Genomic DNA, 12,963 nt, shown 5'->3' with positions numbered 1-12,963 from the left:
TGAAAAAAGCTCCAAGAATTAGTGTCAGATAAATCTAGTTTAGAATTTCAACTCCACCACGTACCTCAGAGTGAACTGGATCACTTAACCTCTCTGAACTACAGTGTCCTCTAAAATAGGGATAAATGTCATGTACCGTACAAGGTAATAAAAATATTGAAAGTTAAATATCTGATACAATTTAGCAGGGTTATTGTCATTGCTGTTGTTGTTATTATTACTTCTAGAGGCCCGATGTATGAAATTCAGGCAAGAGTAGGCCTTCCCAGCCTCAGCTTCATCCGGAAGGTCGTCCAGATGGTCATTCCGCTGTTCGGTCATTCAGTCGATTTACATATTATGTTTTTATTATTATAGATAATCCATGTGTTGTATTTATTATTATAGATAATCCATGTGATACAGTAGAAGAAAAAATAATTTGGGCAATCTTCTGAATAAGGAATTCACTATATTTCTATAAAGAATATAGCTTCCAAGAGTGAATTTGGATTTCAGAGAAAAAGCAAAAGTACATAGGACATTCCACAGACCCCTTCCGGGTCTTCTGAGGGCCCTGCTATCTTCTTCCTCTTATCAATCCTGATGAAGTAAAGTCAACCCACTACAATGGCAATGAGTTCAAGAATATTCAACATCCTGATTCCTGGTGCTGGTAATCAGACAGAAATTAAGTAGATAAAGATAATATAGATGCTCTGACTCCTGGCTAATGAGGCTGCGAATCCAGCAGAGAACTAGCCCCAATTAAATGGTTAAGAACTGAAATGCAAATGAAGAACACAAACAGAAAAAGTAGAAGCCAACTTAGAAAGATTAGGCATAAACAACCTTTGAGAAATGATTAAGTCTATAGAGGTAGATGAGGCTTTCTAGAAGGGTAGTACCTGCAAGTTGGAGGCTTTCAGTATCTATGAATGGGCACATTTGGGCTAAGGACTAGTAATAAATGACTGGAGAGACTATAAAAAGGATATGGTTATAGTGTGAGTAAAGAAATAATAAATCTTGAATTCAGACAATAGCAGTGAGAATTGACTATTCAAAACTTTGCAAATGTCAATTCCATAAATTGGATAAAGATTCAGTTTAGAGAAAGAAACAAAGTAAATGTTAATAATAAATATTAACACCTACATTTTCATTTTAAAGAACTTTAAAATTTGAAGAACATATTGATTTTTGCAGTATAGCTCATATTATTACCACAAAACATATGTATTTTCAGACTAGCTGCTTATGAACATAAGAAAAAAATCTCTTACTTCTATATGTAGTAATATTTTTACGATAAATCCTAGGGAAAAATGAATAAGATACTGAAGTATGATAAAATTACATAGTAAAAGATTAAGAAGGAGGGGACAAAATGGCGGAAGACTAGATGGACGGGTTCTGAGCCTTGTCCCAAAGCAGAAAGAGAGAGCAGCTGAAGGGCGTGCTGGGAGTGCTTGTTAGCAAGCTAAGAGACAGGCGAACTCCAGAAGAGGGTGGGAATGATGATTCCCTAACAGGGAAGCACCCACAGCAGGGCTGGGTCCCCTCCCTGAGCTACTTACAGGCTGGGACAGGGAAATCTTGCCATCTTTAAAGGAATAGTGGATCTTGTCAGAGGCCTGAATATCCACAGCCGCAGGGATAACCAAGCAGCTGTGAGCCCCAGAAAGCCAGTCCCAGGCGGCAAAAACACTTGGACTCAAAGGAGCACAGCACAGCACAGCGAAAAGGAGAGAGAGAGCTACATAACCAGACATCCTGAAAAGAGAGATCATGAGGAAATAAAGAAACAGCCCACATAGAAAAGAAAAGCAGGCATCACAAGAAAAGGAACTAAATGAGTTAGAGGCAAGCAACCTATCAGAGCAAGAATTCAGAGTAATGATCAAAAGATGGCTAAAAAGAATGGAAGACAGCCGAAACTGGTTTGGCTCAATGGATAGAGCATCAGCTTGGGGACTGAAGGGACCCGGGTTCGATTCCGGTCAAGGGCATGTACCTTGGTTTCAGGCATATCCCCAGTGGGGGGTGTGCAAGAGGCAGCTGATCGATGACTCTCTCTCATTGATGTTTCTAGCTCTCTATCTCTCTCCCTTCCTTTCTGTACAAAAAGAATAAAATATATTTTAAAAAAATAAATAAATAAAAAGAATGGAAGACAAATTTGACAATATGAGTAAGAACCAAGAGGAAATGAAGAAGATACAAGAAGAAATGAAAAATGACATTGGTACTGTAAAGAACTCAAAAGACATCATCAAAAATAGACTAGAAGAAGCAGAGGACCGAATCAGTGAGCTAGAAGACAGGATGGAAAATATACCCAATTAGAGCACCTTCTGGGAAAAAAATTAAAAAGCAGGAGGAGAGACTAAGAGAACTTTGGGACAATACAAAACAAAACAATATTAGAATAACAGGGGTTCCAAAAGGAAAGGAAACTGAGGAAGGCATAGAAAACCTGTTTCAAGAAATAATGACAGAAAACTTTCCTGAGATAGGGAAGAAAAAAACCCACACAAATACAGGAAGCTCGCAGAGTCCAAAGCAAAATGAATCCCAAAAGACCGACACCAAGGCACATTATAATTAAATTGGCAAACACCAACAACAAAATAAGAATCTTAAAAGCAGCCAGAGAGAGACAGAAACTTACATATAAAGGAACCCCATCAGACTAGCAACTGATTTCTCCACAGAAACTCATCAGGCCAGAAGGGAATGGAATGAAATTTACAAAGTCATTCAAAGGAAGGGTCTGAATCCAAGAATACTGTACCCAGCAAGGCTAAAAATCGAAATTGAAGGTGAAATCAGGAGCTTCACAGACAAAAAAAAAAAAAAAAAAAAAAAAAAAAAAAAAAAAAAAAAAAAAAAAACTAGAGGAATTTATCTCAACTAAACCAGCAATGCATGAAGTGCTAAAGGGTCTACTGTAAAAATAAAAAATAAAAATGAAGCGAAGAAGGAACACTGGGGTATACAATAAAAATGGTGTCAAATAACTACCTATCAATAATAACTTTAAATATAAATGGATTAAAAGACATAGGGAAATGGATTGGATAAGAAAACAAGACCCATATATATGCTGTCTACAAGAAACCCATTTCAGAAAAAAAAAAAAAAGAAAAGAAAAAGAAAGGAAAAAGGCGCGCACAGACTGAGGGTGAAAGTAGGAAAAAGGTTTTCCAGGTGAATGGAAATGGGAAAAAAAGTGGGGTAGCAATACTATATCTGACAAATTAGATCTCAGAGTGAAGGACATAACAAGAGATAATGAAGGCCACTTCATAATACTAAAGGGAGTAATCCAAGATGAAGAAATAACCCTGGTAAACATATATGCACCCAATACAGGAGCACCCAAATATATTTTAAAAACTGCTGGAGGACATTAAGGGAGAGATTAATAGCAATATAATCATAGTAGGAGATTTTAATACCCCACTGTCACCCTTCGACAAATCATCTAAACAAAAAATCAGCAAAGAATCATCAATCCTAAATGATGCACTAGACCAGATGGAATTAATCAACATCTACAGAACATTTCACCCCAAAACCACAGAATATACATTCTTCTCAAGTGCACATGAGTCATTTTTAAAGGTAGACCACATGTTGGGACATAGGCAAAGTCTCTTCAAATTCAAGAAAATAGGAATCATATCAAGCTTCTTCTCAGATTATAGTGGCATAAAATTGAAAATCAACTACAATAAAAATAATCCAAAGAAATCAAACACATGGAGACTAAACAGCATGCTGTTAAACAAGAACTGGGTTACCAAAGAAATCAAGGAAGAAATTAAATACAATCTGGCAACAAATGACAATGAAAACACAACTATCCAAAATCTATGGGACACAGCAAAAGCAGTTTTGAGAGGGAAGTTCATATGTCTACAAGCCTATTGAAAAAAAAAAAAAAAAAAAACTAAGAAAAAATAGTAACAAATTATCCAACTCTACAACTCAAAGAGTTAGAAAAAGAGCAACAAGAAAAGCACAGTGTAAGCAGAAGGAAGGAAATAATAAAAATCAGAGCAGAGATAAATGACATAGATATCAAAGAAACAATACATAACATCAACAAAACCAAGAGCTGGTTTTTTGAAAGACTAAACAAGATTGATGAACCTCTAGCCAGGCTAACCAAGAAACAAAGAGAGGACACAAATAAACAAAATCAAAAATGAAAGAGGTGAAATAACAACATACCCCGCCGAAATACAAAGGATTGTTACAAAATACTATGAACAACTCTATTCCAAAAAACTGGATAACCTGGGGAAAAAATGGACATATTCATAGAAAAATATAATCTTCCAAAACTAAATCAGGAAGAATCTAAAAATTTCAATTGACCAGTGACTTTGTAAGAAATTGAAACAGTCATCAAAAAGCTTCCAGCAAACAAAAGCCCAGGGCCAGATTAGCTTCACAGGAGAGTTTTACCAAACATTCAAGGAATAACTAAAACCTATCCTCCTCAGACTATTCCAAAAAATTCAAGAAAAAGGAACACTTCCAAGCTCCTTCTATGAAGCCAGCATCACTCTAATACCAAAACCAGATAAAGACAACACAATGAAAGAGAATTACAGGCCAAAAAGAGAATTACATACATGACAAAATCCTCAACAAAATTCTAAACAAATTGGCTCCAGCAGAACATCAGAAAGATCATACACCGTGACCAAGTAGGATTTATTCCGGGAATGCAAGGATGGTACAATATCCGCAAATCAGTAAACATGATACATCACATAAATAAATTGAGAGATAGCCGGGACCGGTTTGGCTCAATGGATAGAGCGTTGGCTTGAGGACTGAAAGGTCCCAGGTTCGATTCCGGTCAAGGGCATGTACCTTGGTTGCGGGCATATCACCAGTAGGGGGTGTGCAAGAGGCAGCTGATCGATGACTCTCTCTCTCATCGATGTTTCTGACTCTCTATCTCTCTCCCTTCCTCTCTGTACAAATTCAATAAAATATATTTTGAATAAATAAATAAATAAATAAATTGAGAGATAAAAACCTATCAATTGATGCAGAAAAAGGATTTGATAAAATCCAAAACCCTTCCTGATAAAAACTCTCAACAAGTTGGGAATACAAGGATCATACCTCAACATAATAAAAGCCATATATGATAAACCCACAGCAAACATCATACTCAATGGGCAAAAATTAAAATAATTTCCTCTAAGAACAGGAACAAGACAGGGATGCCCACTCTCACCACTCCTCTTTGACATAGTACTGGAAGTACTAGCCATTGCAATTAGACAGGATGAAGAAATAAAAGGCATCCAAATTGGAAAAGAACAAGTAAAATTGTTCTTATTTGCAGATGGCATGATATTGTACATAAAAAAATCAGAAGACTCCATCAAAAAACTAATAGATTTAATAAATAAATTCGGCAATGTAGCAGGATACAAAATTAATGCCAAGAAATCTATGGCATTTATATACAGCAATATTGAACTTATAGAAACAGAGACTAAAAAAGCAATCCCATTTATCATCACACCAAAAAAATTAAGATACCTAGAAATAAACTTAACTAAGGAGGTAAACAACCTATAGGTGGAAAACTACACAACACTGAAAAAAGCGATAGAGGAAGATGTAAACATATGGAAGAATATACCATGTTCATGGATTGGTAGAATCAACATCATCAAAATGTCATACTCCCCAAAGCAATTTATAGATTCAATGCACTCCCCATTAAAATACCAACATCATATTTCACAGACCTAGAAAGAACTCTCCAAAAATTCAGCTGGAACAAAAAAAGACCCCGAATAGACACAGCAATCCTGAGAAAGAAGAATAAAGTAGGAGGCCTCTCAATACCATATTTCAAGCTGTATTACAAAGCCACTGTTCTCAAAACAGCCTGGTACTGGCACAAGAACAGACAGACAGATCAGTGGAATAGAATTGAGAACCCAGATATCAACCCAAATCACTATGCTCAATTAATATTTGACAAACGAGGCACAAATATACAATGGAGTGAAAACAGTATCTTCAATAAATGGTGTTGGGAAAATTGGACAGACACATGCAAAAGAATGAAACTAGATCACCAACTTACACCATACATAAAAATAAACTCAAAATGAATACAGGACTTAAACATAAGATGGAAAACCATAAAAATACTAGAGGCATCCACAGCCAGCAAAATCTCAGACATATGCCGAAAGAACTTCTTCACACATACTGCCCCTAGGGCAATGGAAGCTAAAGAGAAAATAAATTGGACTACATCAAAATAAAAAGCTTTTTTACAGCAAAAGAAACCATCAACAAAACAACAAGAAATCCCACGGTGTGGGAGAACATATTTGCAAATAATACCACTGATAAAGGTTTAATCTCCAACATCTATAGACAGCTGATACAACTAAATAAAAGGAAGATGAATGATCCAATTAAGAAATGGGCAATGAACCTAAATAGATTATTTTCAAAAGAAGACAGAAGGAAGGCCAAAAGGCACATGAAAACATGCTCAAAGTCACTAATTATCCGAGAGATGCAAATCAAAACAACAATGTCTACCATCTCAAACCTCTCAGAATGGCCAACATCAACAAATCAACAAACGACAAGTGTTGGCGAGGTTGTTGAGAAAAAGGAACCCTCGTGCACTGCTGGTGGGCATGCAGACTGGTGCAACCACTGTGGAGAACAGTATGGAGTTTCCTCAAAAAACTGAAAATGGAACTCCCATTTGACCCAGTAATCCCACTCCTAGGAATATATCCCAAGAAACTAGAAAAACAATCAGAATGGATATATGCACCCCTATGTTCATAGCAGCACAATCTACAATAGCTAGGATTTGGAAACAGCCTAGTTGCCCATCAGCAGATGATTCGATCAAAAAACTATGGTACATCTACACAATGGAATACTATGCTGCCATAAAAAGAAGGAATTCTTATCATTTGCAACGACCTGTGTGGAATTGGAGAACATTATGCTGAGTGAAATAAGCCAGTCAGTGCAAGAAAAACACCACATGATCTCACACATTTATGGATAATAAGGAACATTATAAACTGATGAACAAAAAGATAGATACAGAGACAGTAAAAGAAACAGACTGTCAAACTACATCGGGGAGGGTAGGGAGATATGGGGGAGATAAGAGATCAACCGAAGGACTTGTATGCATGCAGATAAGTATATGCAATGGACGAAAAACTCTGGGGATGGAGGGCATGTATGGGAGTGGTGGTGGGGTGGGAATTGGTAAGGTATGTACACATATAATACCTTAATTTAAAAAATGAGGGGAAAAAAACATGAAGTAAAAAGATTAGGAATATATTACATTAACTTTTTTTTTCCAGTTACAGCAAATTTTAAAACTAGTCATATGTTTTTCACTTTGCAAGCTTTCTCCCTGAAGCAAACATGTCAGAGAAGATTACTGTGGCTAGTTAGTCATATAGATTTTCTTTTTACATTATTAGAATGCATAACATTGGAAACCAAACCACAAAGAACATACACATTGGAGACAAACTGAAGCAGAACATACAGTGCTCTGAATAACAGGATTTTACCATTCAAATGGAAGAGTTTGGTTACCTACCACTCTAGAAAATAATACATATCTTCTAAAAACACAATTTTAAAAGGAGGAAAATAGAACACAAGGAAGTTAGTTCAAGTCAGGGATGTGAAATACAACAGATTTTCCTAAAGAAATCCTAAGTTCTAAATTTCAAGGGACTAAAAAAATGTACCTAAGAAGTTCAAATATTTATTTAAATTCTGGCCCATTTAATTGCCAAACCTTTCAAATTCTTCATCAGTATGTGAATGAGCTTGAAAATAAGTATATCAGATACTACCACTTAATAATGGAGAAAGTAGAGCAACCATTGAACATTTTTAATATGTTTTTTATAATTGGTTTTTAGAGAGAATGACTTTTTCTACTAGGGATCAAGCCTGCCATCCCGTGTGTGTGCCCTGACCAGGAATCAAACCAGGGGACTCTTGATTCATGGATCTATGCTCAACCATTGAGCCACACTCGCCGCGCCCATTGAGCATTTTTAAGAGCTCTGATTATCCCTGCCTTGTAGCACTTTAACTCTCAACTCATTGGGCTCAATAACATTTATGTTTTTACTTTTAAAAGGGTAAAGCTAGTATACACAACAAAGGTGTTCAGTAAATGCCGAGTTAAAGCTTGACATGTATTGTATAAAGCTATTTCCTTGAAAGATTGTAAAAGTCAATTGCACTGACAATATTATTCTAAAGTTTTCAGGAAAACCAAACATTGCACTTAGTATTTCCTGTCAAAATCCCTAAAAAAAAAAAAAAAAAAAAAGAAGCTTTACATGTTGTCTGTTACTCCCATACATATCTATATAAGAACACACATGCACCCACTTGCATAAATTTGTCCTTTTTAATTTTGCCTCATGTCAACCCAATAAATTTAATAAAATTAAAAATTAAAAAAAAAAATGAATGGTACTATGTCAAACTAAAAAGCTTCTGCTTAGCAAACGAAACTGAATACAAAACGAAGAGACAACCAAACATATGGGAGAAGGTATTTGCAAACTGTAGCTCTGAAAAAGGTTTAATTTCCAAAATATGTAAAGAACTCATAAAACTCAACACCAAACAAACAAATAATCCAATAAGTGGGCAGAAGACCTGAAAATACACCTCTCCCAGGAATACATATAAACAGCCAATAGATATATGAAAAGATGTTCAACCTCACTGGCAATCAGGGAAATGAAAATCAAAACTACAATGATATACCACCTCACACCTGTTAGAGTGGCCATTATCAACAAAACAAGCAATAACACATTTTGGAGAGGTTGTGGGTAAAAAGGGAACCCTCATTCACTGCTGATAGGAATTTAGACTAGTATAGCAACTATGGAAAGCAGTCTGGAAATTCCTCAAACAAATAAGAAAAGAACTACCACACAACCCAGCAATCCCTCTCCTGGGTATATACTCAAAATCATGTATTCACAAAGATATATGTGCACCTATGTTCATTGCAGCATTATCCACAGTGGCCAAGACATGAAAACAACTGAAGTGTCCCATGATAGAGGACTGGATAAAGATGTGGTACATATACACAATGGAATAGTACTTAGCCATAAGAAATGATAAAATAGGGCCATTTTTAACGAATTCATCTTGAAAATATTATGCCAAGAGAAATGTCAGTCAGAAAAAGCAAAGAACCATATGATTTCACTAATAAGTGGAATATAAAACTGAAACTTGCGAACACAAACAGCAGTGTGGTGATTGTCAGATGGAAGGAGGTGTGTGTAGCCGGGGTAGGGGGAGTCCTAATATAAGGTTACGGGATTTGACTTTGGGTGATGAGCACATGGTGCAATATACAGATCTTGTAACACAGAAGACCACACTTGAAACCTATTCGTTAATGTTGAGCAATGTCACCCCAATAAGAACCATTATCTCACATACCTGTCATATATGTTTTTCTAGTCATAATAATGACAATGTTCCACCAATTGGATTGTATAATTAAATCAACCCTCTGTATCCGACACGTACCAAAAACAAACAAAAAGGCTCCTGGTCACCAAATCCAGCTGTGTTCTCTGAGAGCTATCCTTTCCAAGCTTTACATGATATCTAATACAATCAGATTTAAGCACACTCCTCTCTTATCTTTGATTACTTTTTGGCCTTTTGGTCTCCTCTCACCTTCTTCCCTGCCAACTTGTCTGAATGCCATTTGATCAGCAACACTCAGTGTGAACTGAGGGCCAGCAGCTATCATTTGGAAACTTGTTAGTAATGAAAAGTCTCAGGCAGCATCCCATACAACAGAAACTCTGGGCATGGGGCCCATAGATCTGCACATTCTTATGATTATTGTGCACACTGATGTTTGAAAACCACTGTATTAAATCACTTGTTGAAGATATATGGGAGGAATCTACAAATATAGGACTGGAACTTGAACAGGATGGGAGATGTTAATACAGCCACATTTTGAAGTTAATGGCTACTGAAATTGTTTCTTATAAGAAACAGCAAATAAAAGTAGCTACTATGAGTGGGGGTGCGGTGGGGATTGGAATTGGGGGTTGAGGACAAATATGTGATACCTTAATCAATAAAGAAAATTTTAAAAAGTAGCTACTCTTTTAGGTATTATGATGCCATGCTTTGATATTATGATAAGATGTTAATATAACTGATATTTGCATCAGGTATTATAATTACATTTTACAGGTGAAGAAACTGACACTTAGAAAAGGAAGTTTAATATGTTGCCTTCAAATTCCATGCCCTTGACCACCATATTATTGTATCTTGCATAAAGTGGGAAATAAAGTATTGCACAGAACCCTATGAAGAAGACTCAGCAGAAATGACTGAGGTTGACTAGTCAAAGAATTGAGGAAAACCCAAAAATATGGGAAGGAAATCTAGGTGAGGAAAGTTTTAAGAAGTAAGCTATAATCACAGTGGTTTGGATTTTTTTTTCAGTGAGTCTAAAGACCACAGAAAATGTAGAACTTAAAAAAAAACTTCCATGAAGAAAAAGTGCTTTACATTTAGGTAGAGAGGGACAAATTAAGTGGGGGGGGGGGGGGGATGAAAGTGACTAACAGCCAGAATAGGTTTTCGGCTTTTCAGGCACAGAAACCGTTCACTTAACGCTTGGGTTGGAGGGAACTGTGCCTTTAAATACATTTCAGATCTGAAAGTATAAATTTATAAAACAGAATTCACAATCAAGGGAAAGGGGTGGAAGAGGAGGAAGTTCAATTTTTGTTGTATTGTTAAACAAATCAGTAAAAAATCAAGATTTATGTTTGAGAGCACATATATTATTTTTCATAATGATGCTAAGCCTGAAATGAAAGCCATATAACCTAATCAAATATTACATTTGCCCTAGTGTTTTGCATTCCCAAAACCATTTTAAGGGTTCAAAAGTGAGTCTGCCCAAGAATTTGGCAGCACCTCCACACACCTCCACACACACACACACACACACACACACACACAGTAATCCACTCTTGATTGAAACAATCAACAGCACCCTAATCAACTTTTCACTTACCCTTACTGAAGCACCTTCATAGTCTTCAAAATCTAGCTTTATTTATATTACTAGAGGCCGGGTGCATGGAATTTGTGCACTGGAGGGGGGCGTCCCTCAGCCTAGCCTGCACCCTCTCCGATCTGGGATCCCTCGAGATGTATCCAACTGCCAGTTGGACATCTCTCTCACAATCCAGGACTGCTGGCTCCCAACCACTTGCCTGTCTGCCTGCCTGATAGCTCCCTAACCACTCTCCTGCCAGCCTGATCAACACCTAACTGTTCCTCTGCCAGCCCGATTGCTCCTAACTGCCCTCTCCTGCCGGCCCGGTCACCCCTAATGGCTCTCCCTTGCCAACCTGGTTGCCCCCAACTGCCCTCCCCTGCAGGCCTGGTTCCCTTCCAACTGCCCTCCCTTGCAGGCCTGGTCGCCCCCAAATTCCCTCCTCTCTCAACCCAGTCATCTCTAACTGCCCTCCCCTGTAGGCCTGATTGCTCCCAACTGCCCTCCCCTGCTGGCCATTTTGTGGCGGCTATCTTGTGTTGGAGTGATGGTTTATTTGCATATTATCTCTATTATATAAGATAACTATCACAAGGCATTAATTTAGCTCTAAGTTTTAACACCACCTCTTCACCCTTTCCTTCAATTATTTCCTCTTAAATGCTATTAGTTTCACTTTTCTCCTGACGGGACATTTAAAGACTACTTCAACAGCCCAATGACAAAACCAGAGGCTGCAGCCTGAGTATGAATACAAATTCCCAATCCTATCTCCCTCTCAAGACTGTTCCTACCACTGATCAACACCAGTGAACCAGGAAGGGAGGGCGGGGGGAGGGCTGAGGCAAGGACTTTCCCTTCCTTCCACTTCCTCCCATGCCTGCTCCCCTGCTCCCCAAAGCCCAGGACCAAAGAAGGACTTCATTCTAACCCCATCCACGGACCCGCCTCCACTGTCACCCGCCACAGCTTAGAAAACAGCCATCGCCTTTGTTAACATGTCCATGATCACAATGCACCAGAAGATGGGCACATTCTCTGGGACCGGGAGAAGGAAAGTCACAAGAATGCTGTGCTCTCCTTGGCACTAGCCTGAAGTGACAGCCCATGTCCCCTAAATCCTCTCCCCAGCGAAGAAGAACGTTCTTGGTAACTGCACTCTGAGACGACAGAGCGGGGGAAGGGATGGCCTAGGACACTGCTCAGGGGCACCAAGCAGAGGTACTGAACTTGAAGCTAGGACACTCTCCAGCCCCCTTAACAAGCCTCGCGGTGCTGCCAAACCTGAGTTCACACTTCCAGCCTGTGGAGCCCTTTGCTTTAATTTTTCTCCTCACACACACCCCTACCCGCTCCCGCCACCAGGCACTCTGCTTCCCCAGAGGCCCATCCCCTGGACACTCCCAGGCAGCGCAGCCAACCCTGCTGCCGCCTGTCTGGCCGATTTCTCCTTACAGGACCCAAGCTACCCGAAACAGTCACCCGTACCCACCCCAAACCCTCTCGGGAAGTTCAGCCTGAACCTCGTTCCTCCGCTGCGAGCCCCCAAGGCCACCTCACTTACCGGGGCGTCCTGCGCCGCTACTCCCAGCTCTGCGAATCACCAGCTGCGCCTGCGTGCTCCCAACGCCTCCCAACCCAGTTGCAGTCCGGAGCAGATGGGCTGAGCGGAGGGGGGAGGGCAGGGCGGGGTTAGGAGGGGGCGAGGCCTGGCGGAGGGGCGGGGCCTCCTCTGTCTTGGTATAGAAGACTAAGGGTTATAGGAGTCAGGCTTGAGGTCTGTTTATAACACTGGCAGAGAAGTCATAGAGGTTCCCTCCACACTCAATGTCTAGAAAGCTTGGCTT

General features: G+C 38.9%; 1 protein-coding gene across 1 annotated transcript in view; it reads right to left on the bottom strand.

Annotated features, from left to right (window-relative positions):
• PRRG1 (proline rich and Gla domain 1) overlaps window positions 1-12,740 on the bottom strand; it is a 211,276-nt gene extending 198,536 nt beyond the window's left edge. Inside the window, exon 1 of the mRNA XM_084870520.1 lies at window positions 12,681-12,740. The gene's annotated coding sequence lies outside the window, so the exon portion shown is untranslated. The remainder of the gene's footprint in view (window positions 1-12,680) is intronic.
• Between the last annotated feature and the right edge of the window lie 223 nt (window positions 12,741-12,963).

This window comes from Pipistrellus hanaki, assembly GCF_964339955.1.
Source record: "Pipistrellus hanaki genome assembly, chromosome: X".
Lineage (NCBI taxonomy): Eukaryota > Metazoa > Chordata > Mammalia > Chiroptera > Vespertilionidae > Pipistrellus > Pipistrellus hanaki.
This window is presented reverse-complemented; position numbering and strand designations above follow the sequence as displayed.